Genomic DNA, 14,566 nt, shown 5'->3' with positions numbered 1-14,566 from the left:
CCTATCCCCAGGTCTGCTTGACAGTGAAGGTTGTACGCAGGCGCGCGGGCTTAGTGTTGTTGTAGTATGCACTCTTACCGTACGTTCACACCGCCGCCGGCGAGAGCGGCAAAATTCGCTCTTGCCGCTCTGTCAACGACGCCGTGGAAAGATTCGCGGACGCTCTGATGCTCTGACGTAGATCGAATGCGTGATCTTTTTTAAAACGGTATGCAAACAAGCAAACAAAAATGTCGGTTATTTTTGCAGAAAATTTCTCGCTGGAAATAACTTTAAAATTATAGTGACATGTTTGCTAATGAAATAAACAAACTAAAAGCCATATGTGTGTGGTGTGGCTTTTGTGTTCATGATTAAGTGTTATTATAATTTGCATTCCCGTTGAAAAAGTGTTCTAGCACGAAAATCTTGCCTATAAATAGTGTTGCGTGCCCTCTTATAAAATTCAAATTATCAACCTCCTCTATTTTGCTTGGGAACTAATGTGGCCAGAACCAAAGTTTACAGCACTGCGTTCTCTGGGATTCTCTCAAACGGAGCACTTTTACATTTCGATTGGTTGCCGCCGGTTGCCGCCGAACCGCGTCATCGCTTATTACCATAAAGTTGAACTGATTTCAACTCTCCTCGCCGCTCTTGCCGTCCGAAACGTGCCGCGCCGCTCTCGCCGGAGCTCGCCGCCGGCTCTCAATGAAAATGAATGACTTCCGACCACTTTGACGCTCTCGCCGGTGGCGGTGTGAACGTACAGTTAGCCGCCTGGAGTGTATACTACATTGGATTTCACACACTTTTGCGTCACCATCTGCACGCGGATTTCACACCCAAAACGCTCGTCTAAACACGGAATAAAAAGTGATGACGCAACGCCACTTTTGCGTTTTCTCTTCAGAATCGTTTCCGTGTAAACACACACTCTTAGAAGAAATGGTTCTATTTAGAACCAGAAATGGTTCCATCCCCCGCTTCATATATGGAACTGCAAAATAGTTCTATATAGAACCTTTTTTTTTTTTTTAGAAAAAGGTTCTATTGGCCAAGTATGGAATAGAACCCAGAGGAACCCTTTTTTAAAGATTGTATAGAACCTTTTAGGGGTTCCAAATATGTAGTGCTGATAGAACCTTTTCTTCTAAGAGTGTAGCCTCAGAATTTGAATGTATGGGTTGTTGCCTTCCCTGTAACGGGCCGCAGGCTCAGAATAAAGCTGCAACCATCCAGTCTCTCTCTCGAAACCAGCACAGAAGTGACTTAAACTGCAGTTCATCAAATGGCCACTGGAGACAAAAAGTGAACTACTCCTTTAAAAATCACGACTGATATCACTCACCACACCAGAAATGGGAAGTCATGTTGAGTGCATTGCATTGTGGTATATATGTCAAACAGTTTACTGTGATATATCCTGCACATTAATGCAAATGTAGAAGGTCATCCGAGCTTTCATGCAGAACATTAGATCAGCATCAGACTCCAGCAGAAGAAAGAGCTGTGCTCTGGTGAATGTACTGAAACACAGGACAGAACCATGAGACGTTGTGTTATTTGCTAGTCTCCGTCTATCTGTGTTGGCAAACAAGCCATGAAGCAACTCCCCAGGTGGACTGATGTGCAACACGCTGCTGAATTCACAGTTTTCAGGCCAATAAATCTGTGCTTCACCTCAGGTCTGCTGGCAGACGGCCGTAATCGCTTTAAGCCCAAATTAAATCACTCCACAGATTCCTCACAGACGTCCCATCACTGCTCGTTCATAAATACAGTGAATTATCAGACAGAACCGATGCTAAAGCAAGGGATTTCATCTCAATACAGTAAAAAAAGACTGTTGATTTGTTCGTCTGGGGAGAATTTGAAGCGAAATGTCAGATTTGATTAATATTCAGAGATCCGTACGCTTTTACAATAGAGACGTTTTTGACAATAAGTGCAGACTCTCGTGTCTGCAGGCGAGTTTTGTGGCTTAAATCTTTCATGGCTCTTTCTCTTCACCAAGAAACTTCAAAGTCATCAGACATCATTTGAGTTCACCTCCGTCAGGGCCTGACATTCCCAGACTGCATGCTGTTATTAAAGATGAATTTTCCTCAATCGCTGCTTTATGCGGCTAAAACTATCATATTTTGGTCATATTTTGCAAACTGTTCATATTTTTCGTATTTTGAACTATTACATCACAGTATGTGCAGCAGAACTGCCAAATAAGGACATCGACAACCGGCCTAACACTTCCAGCAATCCGCCATTTTTACTTTGTAGTCACTCTAATGTAAATGTAAATTTAACAAAACATAAGGTAACTTATGGAATTAAACGAGACATTTTGAAGTAGAAATACTTGTACTTCATTTTATTTACAACTTATATAAAACAATGTTGCTCATCTAATGTGAAAGTTACTGGGTTTTCCTGCTCAGTTGAAATATTTTATAAAAATCGTTTAAGTCTTTTGTCTTTATCCTCATGTGTCATCTTAATGTTAATTCTTCTGCCTTGTTTACTGCACACTGCATCTGTTTGTCTGACATCAACACTCATGTCACAGATGTTGACATCAAAGCTTTGATACGTGTGAAGCTGATTCCTGACACCTCGAAGCAGGAAAACAATATCGAGCCCTGAAGCAAAAGAGCTTGAGAACCGAGAAGAAGAAACAAGATATTAAAGAAGATTTAGGATTTTTCCTTCTCACAAAAACCAAACACATTATAGCAGTAAAAATGAACACTGTATAGCCAACATGATCTCATGAAAGTCTATATTGCAGAACTTTATTCCATTTATATGCCAAAAATATGATGTAAACCCCTTGGGTAAATAGTACGGAGGCGTATTGCATTCACTTGAAGAAAAAAATCGACTAACAAGTTAATTATCTGAGAATTACGAGATCATTTTTCATGAGAAAAAAGTTTTCGCTCTGTTTTTCTGAATTAACGAGTTAATTTTTCATGGAATTTTTTTTTTTTGCTCTGTTTTTCTGAATTAACGAGCAAAAACTTTTTTCTCATTAAATATTAACTCGTTAATTTTAGAAAAACAGAGCGAAAATGTTTTTCTCATGAAAAATTAACTCGTTAATTCAGAAAAACAGAGCAAAAACTTTTTTTCTCATGAAATACTAACTCGTTAATTCAGAAAAACAGAGCAAAAAAAAATTCCATGAAAAATTAACTTGTTAATTCAGAAAAACAGAGCGAAAATGTTTTTCTCATGAAAAATTAACTCGTTAATTCAGAAAAACAGAGCAAAAACTTTTTTCTCATGAAAAATTAACTCGTTAATTCAGAAAAACAGAGCGAAAATGTTTTTCTCATGAAAAATTAACTCGTTAATTCAGAAAAACAGAGCAAAAACTTTTTTTCTCATGAAATATTAACTCGTTAATTCAGAAAAACAGAGCAAAAAAAAAATTCCATGAAAAATTAACTCGTTAATTCAGAAAAACAGAGCGAAAATGTTTTTCTCATGAAAAATTAACTCATTAATTCAGAAAAACAGAGCGAAAACTTTTTTCTCATGAAAAATTAACTCGTTAATTCAGAAAAACAGAGCAAAAAAAAAATTTCCATGAAAAATTAACTCGTTAATTCAGAAAAACAGAGCGAAAATGTTTTTCTCATGAAAAATTAACTCGTTAATTCAGAAAAACAGAGCAAAAACTTTTTTTCTCATGAAATATTAACTCGTTAATTCAGAAAAACAGAGCAAAAAAAAAATTCCATGAAAAATTAACTCGTTAATTCAGAAAAACAGAGCGAAAATGTTTTTCTCATGAAAAATTAACTCGTTAATTCAGAAAAACAGAGCAAAAACTTTTTTTCTCATGAAATATTAACTCGTTAATTCAGAAAAACAGAGCAAAAAAAAAATTCCATGAAAAATTAACTCGTTAATTCAGAAAAACAGAGCGAAAATGTTTTTCTCATGAAAAATTAACTCATTAATTCAGAAAAACAGAGCGAAAACTTTTTTCTCATGAAAAATTAACTCGTTAATTCAGAAAAACAGAGCAAAAAAAAAATTTCCATGAAAAATTAACTCGTTAATTCAGAAAAACAGAGCGAAAACTTTTTTCTCATGAAAAATTAACTCGTTAATTCAGAAAAACAGAGCGAAAATGTTTTTCTCATGAAAAATTAACTCGTTAATTCAGAAAAACAGAGCAAAAACTTTTTTTCTCATGAAATATTAACTCGTTAATTCAGAAAAACAGAGCAAAAAAAAAATTCCATGAAAAATTAACTCGTTAATTCAGAAAAACAGAGCGAAAATGTTTTTCTCATGAAAAATTAACTCGTTAATTCAGAAAAACAGAGCAAAAACTTTTTTTCTCATGAAATATTAACTCGTTAATTCAGAAAAACAGAGCAAAAAAAATTCCATGAAAAATTAACTCGTTAATTCAGAAAAACAGAGCGAAAATTTTTTTCTCATGAAAAATTAACTCATTAATTCAGAAAAACAGAGCGAAAACTTTTTTCTCATGAAAAATTAACTCGTTAATTCAGAAAAACAGAGCAAAAACTTTTTTCTCATGAAAAATTAACTCGTTAATTCAGAAAAACAGAGCAAAAACTTTTTTCCATGAAAAATTATCTCGTAATTCTGAGATAATTAACTTGTTAATTCAGAAAAACAGAGTAGATTTTTTTTTCTTCAAGTGAATGCAATACACCTCTGTAAAATAACACACAAAAACGTAAGTAAAATTTAAACAAAAATATCTGAATAATAGATAAATTGAGAACTCTTTTAGTAAAACGCTCAACCAAAATGCCACTAAAATGTCAGAAACCGTCATCCCTTTAATGTTAAAACGGAGTCAGACAAAGATGGAGAGACTAAGAAGAAGTTATAACATGGAGAATACGGTAGAGTGATTCGATTTACACTGGAAAACCAAACAAAGGCGAGGAACGAGGGTTACATGCTGTACGTAACCGCAACGTTTCATTTGCTGCAGAAATTCAATAGAAAAAAATGAATGACCTTACAGAAAAAACAATTCTGAGACAGAATTGCTGCAGTAAAGGCTTTATTTGCAACAGGACATTTCTGCAAGATAACAAAAATATGCAATTTATCTGCCATTTACAGCGTTACTGTATGTAAAAATACAAAATACACAAACAGAAAATGCCATCTACTAATCTGCCCGGTCTTCTGCATTTGGCCAAATGTTCTCATCCACATCACACCCGACATCTTCCCTGCAAGGCATCTTGGGAAGACTCTTTTGCCATGCCTTATCCAGCCCTGGCAGTGTTCAACTGCGATGTCTTGGCATGCAGCATCCAGGAGGGACATTTGGTCCTGTGGACGATGGTCAAAAACATTCAATCTCCCCATGGGGTTGAGGAACGGGGAGTCATGGGACATCATCCTCTGATGGGGGTCAGGCTGGGACTGCACGGGAATGGGGGAATAACACACTGTCCCATATTTGCATAACTTCAATCAGCTGTTTCTCAGTAGCAATAGAATAAAATACAGGGGAAATATTTGTGTTTCAGTTCACAATATGAACAGCTGTGATTTTTCCCTGTATGTCAGATTTAGAGTGTGATTTGTAAGGTTTGTAGGTTTTGAGTAAAGCATTTGTAAATTTGGCAGTAAAAATCCATTGTTTTTGTTAAGCTTCACTCTCAGAAAAAAAGGTACAAAAGCTGTCACTGGGGCTGTACCTTTTCGACACTTTCGAACCCAAAGGCTGCATATTGGTACCTTAGTGGTACATATTAGAACCTAAAACGTACATATTAGTACCTAAAAGGTACATGTAAGGACCTAAAATTGACATATTAGCTCCCGAAATGTACATATTAACACTTAAAATAGACATATTAACACCTAAAATGTACATGTAAGGACCTAAAATTGACATATTAGTTCCCAAAATGTATATTAACACTTAAAATGGACATATTAGCACCTAAAATGTACATGTAAGGACCTAAAATTGACATATTAGTTCCCAAAATGTACATATTAACACCTAAAATGTACATGTAAGGACCTAAAATTGACATATTAGCTCCCGAAATGTACATATTAACACTTAAAATGTACATATTAACACCTAAAATGTACATATTAACACTTAAAATGTACATATTAGTACCTAAACTGTACATATTAACACCTAAAATGTACATGTAAGGACCTAAAATTGACATATTAGCTCCCAAAATGTACATATTAACACCTAAAATAGACATATTAGCACCTAAAATGTACATGTAAGGACCTAAAATTGACATATTAGTTCCCAAAATGTACATATTAACACCTAAAATAGACATATTAGCACCTAAAATGTACATGTAAGGACCTAAAATTGACATATTAGCTCCCAAAATGTACATATTAACACCTAAAATAGACATATTAGCACCTAAAATGTACATGTAAGGACCTAAAATTGACATATTAGCTCCCAAAATGTACATATTAACACCTAAAATGTACATATTAACACCTAAAATGTACATGTAAGGACCTAAAATTAACATATTAGTTCCCAAAATGTACATATTAACACCTAAAATAGACATATTAACACCTAAAATGTACATGTAAGGACCTAAAATTGACATATTAGCTCCCGAAATGTACATATTAACACCTAAAATGTACATATTAACACCTAAAATGTACATGTAAGGACCTAAAATTGACATATTAGCTCCCAAAATGTACATATTAACACTTAAAATGGACATATTAACACCTAAAATGTACATATTAACACTTAAAATGTACATATTAGTACCTAAAATGTACATATTAACACCTAAAATGTACATGTAAGGACCTAAAATTGACATATTAGCTCCCAAAATGTACATATTAACACTTAAAATGGACATATTAACACCTAAAATGTACATATTAACACTTAAAATGTACATATTAACACCTAAAATGTACATGTAAGGACCTAAAATTGACATATTAGCTCCCGAAATGTACATATTAACACCTAAAATGTACATATTAACACCTAAAATGTACATGTAAGGACCTAAAATTGACATATTAGCTCCCAAAATGTACATATTAACACTTAAAATGGACATATTAACACCTAAAATGTACATATTAACACTTAAAATGTACATATTAACACCTAAAATGTACATATTAACACCTAAAATGTACATGTAAGGACCTAAAATTGACATATTAGCTCCCGAAATGTACATATTAACACCTAAAATGTACATATTAACACCTAAAATGTACATGTAAGGACCTAAAATTGACATATTAGCTCCCAAAATGTACATGTTAACACTTAAAATGGACATATTAACACCTAAAATGTACATGTAAGGACCTAAAATTGACATATTAGTTCCCAAAATGTACATATTAACACTTAAAATAGACATATTAGCACCTAAAATGTACATATTAACACCTAAAATGTACATGTAAGGACGTAAAATTGACATATTAGCTCCCGAAATGTACATATTAACACTTAAAATGTACATATTAACACCTAAAATGTACATATTAACACTTAAAATGTACATATTAGTACCTAAAACGTACATATTAACACCTAAAATGTACATGTAAGGACCTAAAATTCACATAATAGCTCCCGAAATGTACATATTAACACTTAAAATGGACATATTAACACCTAAAATGTACATATTAACACTTAAAATGTACATAGTACCTAAAATGTACATATTAACACCTAAAATGTACATGTAAGGACCTAAAATTGACATATGAGCTCCCAAAATGTACATATTAACACTTAAAATGGACATATTAACACCTAAAATGTACATGTAAGGACCTAAAATTGACATATTAGCTCCCGAAATGTACATATTAACACTTAAAATGGACATATTAACACCTAAAATGTACATATTAACACTTAAAATGTACATATTAGTACCTAAACTGTACATATTAACACCTAAAATGTACATGTAAGGACCTAAAATTGACATATTAGCTCCCAAAATGTACATATTAACACCTAAAATAGACATATTAACACTAAAATGTACATGTAAGGACCTAAAATTGACATATTAGTTCCCAAAATGTACATATTAACACCTAAAATGTACATATTAACACCTAAAATGTACATGTAAGGACCTAAAATTGACATATTAGCTCCCGAAATGTACATATTAACACTTAAAATGGACATATTAACACCTAAAATGTACATATTAACACTTAAAATGTACATATCTAAAATGTACATATTAACACCTAAAATGTACATGTAAGGACCTAAAATTGACATATTAGCTCCCAAAATGTACATATTAACACTTAAAATGGACATATTAACACCTAAAATGTACATGTAAGGACCTAAAATTGACATATTAGTTCCCAAAATGTACATATTAACACCTAAAATGTACATATTAACACCTAAAATGTACATGTAAGGACCTAAAATTGACATATTAGTTCCCAAAATGTACATATTAACACCTAAAATGTACATATTAACACCTAAAATGTACATGTAAGGACCTAAAATTGACATATTAGCTCCCGAAATGTACATATTAACACTTAAAATGGACATATTAACACCTAAAATGTACATATTAACACTTAAAATGTACATATCTAAAATGTACATATTAACACCTAAAATGTACATGTAAGGACCTAAAATTGACATATTAGTTCCCAAAATGTACATATTAACACCTAAAATGTACATATTAACACCTAAAATGTACATGTAAGGACCTAAAATTGACATATTAGCTCCCAAAATGTACATATTAACACTTAAAATGGACATATTAACACCTAAAATGTACATGTAAGGACCTAAAATTGACATATTAGTTCCCAAAATGTACATATTAACACCTAAAATGTACATATTAACACCTAAAATGTACATGTAAGGACCTAAAATTGACATATTAGTTCCCAAAATGTACATATTAACACCTAAAATGTACATATTAACACCTAAAATGTACATGTAAGGACCTAAAATTGACATATTAGCTCCCGAAATGTACATATTAACACTTAAAATGGACATATTAACACCTAAAATGTACATGTAAGGACCTAAAATTGACATATTAGTTCCCAAAATGTACATATTAACACCTAAAATGTACATATTAACACCTAAAATGTACATGTAAGGACCTAAAATTGACATATTAGTTCCCAAAATGTACATATTAACACCTAAAATGTACATATTAACACCTAAAATGTACATGTAAGGACCTAAAATTGACATATTAGCTCCCGAAATGTACATATTAACACTTAAAATGGACATATTAACACCTAAAATGTACATATTAACACTTAAAATGTACATATCTAAAATGTACATATTAACACCTAAAATGTACATGTAAGGACCTAAAATTGACATATTAGCTCCCAAAATGTACATATTAACACTTAAAATGGACATATTAACACCTAAAATGTACATGTAAGGACCTAAAATTGACATATTAGCTCCCGAAATGTACATATTAACACTTAAAATGTACATATTAACACCTAAAATGTACATATTAACACTTAAAATGTACATATTAGTACCTAAAACGTACATATTAACACCTAAAATGTACATGTAAGGACCTAAAATTCACATAATAGCTCCCGAAATGTACATATTAACACTTAAAATGGACATATTAACACCTAAAATGTGCATATTAACACTTAAAATGTACATAGTACCTAAAATGTACATATTAACACCTAAAATGTACATGTAAGGACCTAAAATTGACATATTAGCTCCCAAAATGTACATATTAACACTTAAAATGTACATATCAGTACAAGAGCCAATGAGTAACACAATATTAACGATATAGTAACTATTGTTAACTAACAAGAAACTCTGATTGGAAGATTCTACTTTATTGGCTTTTCATACGGTAAGAATCATGGTTACAAACTACTACGTACTCCAATGGAAATTATTAATTATTTGGATCCGTATTCTAAAGTGAACTAACAAGTAAGTGTTACTACATGACCTAGTCATGATTTGTGCAACCAAACACAAGTGATTTCAAGCGTTTGAGATTTCTGGTGAACTTTTAAATAGGCCTATACTTTCTTTAGAAGTATGTAGTGACACTTTAGTGATTAAGTTCAATAATCCGACAGGTAGTGTAGGCCAGTTCGTATGTAGTTTTAAAAACACACCTCTGGGAACCCGGATCCAGCACATTCCTGCGGCATCGTTCAGAAACTCCTTCAGGAGGCGAGTCAGAGGAACAAATAAACATGATTACAGACACTTCAAATGAACGTGCAGTAAACGGATCCGCTTGTTACCGCGCGCAGATCGACTCATCCGTCACTGCGCTTCGGCTGTCGGCTGACATCACTCCGCCGAGAGGTTAGTTCCGCTGTGTGTCGCGGGAACACATCAGCGCTGGTATCTGATACACACCACATTACCATGGAAACCCATCGACGATCCGGCGTGATTTAGGGATGGCTTACTTTCTCATTTCCTTCAGGAGATAAAGAAGAACTACTAGAGAACCAGCAGACATGAAGAGAGAGAGAATAAATTGGTAATTACCAGATTTGCATAATGATTTCTGAAGGACAAATTAATGAGCAATTAGTATGCGGTATCAATTACAGATCTCAGTAATTAACAACTGACGTAACTGACTGTGTGTTCAGCGCTGAAGTCAGATCTCCTCACACAGTTAGACTGTCATATTCCAAGTTCTCTCTCACACACACACACACACACTCTCTCTCAGTGCTGTCGGGGACTCTGTCTGTCGAGTTGCTGTGATAAGTTGTGGCCAGAGTCTCTGTTTCTGAACGCCTCTCCAGATAATGCCTTATAAAGCATCTGTCACTCTGAAGTGTTTGCCCGGAGCCGGACCAGCAGCGACACACACACACACACACACACACTGAGATAATTGGCTCTTTGCTCGTAAAGTCCAAAGCAGAAATGTCAGACTTCAGTCCTGCAAGCAAAGTGGCCAAAGACAGTTTACAGTTTTTTCACAATTGCTAAGACACATTTCATGAAACCTTCACCTCATCTTCTCACGACATTAAACACAAATCCACGTGTTCAAACTAAACACCAAACAGTCACTGAAATGACTGGAGCTTTGTGACATTATCCTGCTGGGAGGAGCCATCAGAGGATGGGGACATGGTGGCCATAAAGAGATGGACATGGTCAGAAACAATGCTCAGGTTAAACGATGCCCAATTGGCACTAAGGGGCCTAAAGTGTGCCAAGAAAACCATTACACCACCACCAGCAGCCCAACAGTGGGAACAAGGCATGATGATCCATGTTCTCATTCTGTTTATCTGAATGTCTCAACAGAAATGGAGACTCATCAGACCAGGCAACATTTCTCCAGTCTTCAACTGTCCAGTTTTGGTGAGCTCTAAGAATTGTCGGCTCTTTTGCCTATTTGTAGTGGAGATGAGTGGTACCCGGCGGGGTCTTCTGCTGTCGTAGCCCATCCGCCTCAAGGTTGTGTGTGTTGTCTTGCATACCTCGGTTGTAACGAGTGGTTATTTCAGTCAAAGTCGCTCTTCTATCAGCTTGAATCAGTCGGCCCATTCTCCTCTGACCTCGAGCATCAACAAGGCATTTTGGCATGTACTGTACAGTAGTGAGGTCATCAGTGGTGTACAGTAGTGAGGTCATCAGTGGTGTACAGTACAGTAGTGAGGTCATCAGTGGTGTACAGTAGTGAGGTCATCAGTGGTGTACTGTACAGTAGTGAGGTCATCAGTGGTGTACAGTACAGTAGTGAGGTCATCAGTGGTGTACAGTAGTGAGGTCATCAGTGGTGTACTGTACAGTAGTGAGGTCATCAGTGGTGTACAGTACAGTAGTGAGGTCATCAGTGGTGTACTGTACAGTGGTGAGGTCATCAGTGGTGTACAGTAGTGAGGTCATCAGTGGTGTACAGTAGTGAGGTCATCAGTGGTGTACAGTAGTGAGGTCATCAGTGGTGTACTGTACAGTAGTGAGGTCATCAGTGGTGTACAGTAGTGATGTCATCAGTGGTGTACAGTAGTGAGGTCATCAGTGGTGTACAGTACAGTAGTGAGGTCATCAGTAGTGTACAGTAGTGATGTCATCAGTGGTGTACAGTAGTGAGGTCATCAGTGGTGTACAGTAGTGAGGTCATCAGTGGTGTACAGTAGTGAGGTCATCAGTGGTGTACTGTACAGTAGTGAGGTCATCAGTGGTGTACAGTAGTGAGGTCATCAGTGGTGTACAGTAGTGAGGTCATCAGTGGTGTACTGTACAGTAGTGAGGTCATCAGTGGTGTACAGTAGCGAGGTCATCAGTGGTGTACTGTACAGTAGTGAGGTCATCAGTGGTGTACAGTAGTGAGGTCATCAGTGGTGTACAGTAGTGAGGTCATCAGTGGTGTACAGTACAGTAGTGAGGTCATCAGTGGTGTACAGTAGTGAGGTCATCAGTGGTGTACTGTACAGTAGTGAGGTCATCAGTGGTGTACAGTAGTGAGGTCATCAGTGGTGTACAGTACAGTAGTGAGGTCATCAGTGGTGTACAGTAGTGATGTCATCAGTGGTGTACAGTAGTGAGGTCATCAGTGGTGTACAGTACAGTAGTGAGGTCATCAGTAGTGTACAGTAGTGATGTCATCAGTGGTGTACAGTAGTGAGGTCATCAGTGGTGTACAGTAGTGAGGTCATCAGTGGTGTACAGTAGTGAGGTCATCAGTGGTGTACAGTAGTGAGGTCATCAGTGGTGTACAGTAGTGAGGTCATCAGTGGTGTACAGTAGTGAGGTCATCAGTGGTGTACTGTACAGTAGTGAGGTCATCAGTGGTGTACTGTACAGTGGTGAGGTCATCAGTGGTGTACAGTAGTGAGGTCATCAGTGGTGTACAGTAGTGAGGTCATCAGTGGTGTACAGTAGTGAGGTCATCAGTGGTGTACTGTGTGCACTGAGAGTGTAGTGTAGTATTATAGTGAATATTGTAGTATCGAATGTGTGTATATTCAGCTTTTGTGTACTGTGAACATACAGTGACCGACTGCAGAAGCCAAAAATATTACAGTAGAAAACTGTAAATGAAAAGCATGTTATATTCCCTCAGAGAGTTTGTGTGTGTGTGTGTATGTGTGTGTATGTTGGGACTCAGACTTGTATATGTACAGTTGGTTTGATCTCATCATTAGAAATGAGTGTGAACAGCTTTGAGCCGTTGTGTGTAAACGATGACGAGTGTTGTAGTTGTGTTTAACTTTGGCCTGTGTGTGTTTAGTGTTGTGAAACACCAGTGCATCACAGTGGGAAATGTGTGTGAGTGAGAATGAGTTTTAACAGCTGAACGTGTTTAATGTTTTACAGTGTTCAATGTGTTCGACAAATTGGTTTAGAGAATGGGGTTTAGTGTTTTAGCAGATCAGAAAAACTGCAATAAAAGTTTTAATTTCTTCAGCATCTGCTAAATCAAGTCAATCATTTAAAATGACTAAATCAACCTGAAAGCTACTTTAAAGACTCAGATCGGGTCGGAATAACTCGCCAAGGAAACAACGGCACATTTTCACTGTTTGCAATGAAGTTGAGAATGAAGTACAACTCATTTCTCTTGATGTCTCAACAGATCTGACGGAGAGCGTCTCTCATGTCGCTGTTGTTCCTGTAATCAGACTGTAGATTTGCTTGAGGATAGATGTGCATCCGCTCTCAGCCGTTATCAGATCCTCTGAGATTGCACCTTGATTGCTTTGTGTAACGCCTGCTGACATCTATCTGCAAGCTCCATCTTTTTTACGAGCCGACCCCTCTGCAATCCCAAATCAAGCAATTTATCTCCGTAAACAAAGGGAGGAAATTCTGGAGTAGATTGGACTCAGGCCTAATGGAAATAAATCATAAATTGAATCTGTTCACAATAAGGCTTAAAATGTCATTTTCAATTGAGTGGCAAACCGTACATTTCTATTTTTTTCAAACCCGAGAAAAGGTCAAGCAGAAAAATTCATCAAAACGTATTCCCTGAGTAAAATAAAACAAAAAAGAACACTACAAAAATTTATACAAGTGTTTTATGTTGTTTGAAACACCCATACAAACACTTTTTGCATACGATAATTTTCTTATTTCGAGGATAAATAAAATGTATCCAATCGAATGTTTCTGTCTAATAAAGGAATGCATGTGTAAAAAGCTATTTGCCAAAAAATATATATGAAGTTTTATTGGAAAATTAAACAACATTTTATCAAACTTTGATAATGGCCTTCATCTTTCACTCTAAAAAATGCTGCGTTTCAACCCAAATTTGGGTCAAATATGGACAAACCTAAACGTTGGGTTAAAAATATAATTTAAAATGTTAACCCAACTTGTGTAACCCAACCCAATGATATTTTTAACCCAACATTTAGGTTTGTCCATATTTGACCCAAATTTGGGTTGAAACAACCCAGCATTTAAATATAGTGATCACCCGTTTATATATATTATTATCAGCATTTGAGAGTCAAATTGGACTCGACTCAAGATCATTTAACAGCT

The sequence above is a fragment of the Pimephales promelas genome, chromosome 16 (assembly GCF_988280905.1).
Source record: "Pimephales promelas chromosome 16, fPimPro1.hap1.1, whole genome shotgun sequence".
Taxonomy (NCBI): Eukaryota; Metazoa; Chordata; class Actinopteri; order Cypriniformes; family Leuciscidae; genus Pimephales; species Pimephales promelas.
This window is presented reverse-complemented; position numbering follows the sequence as displayed.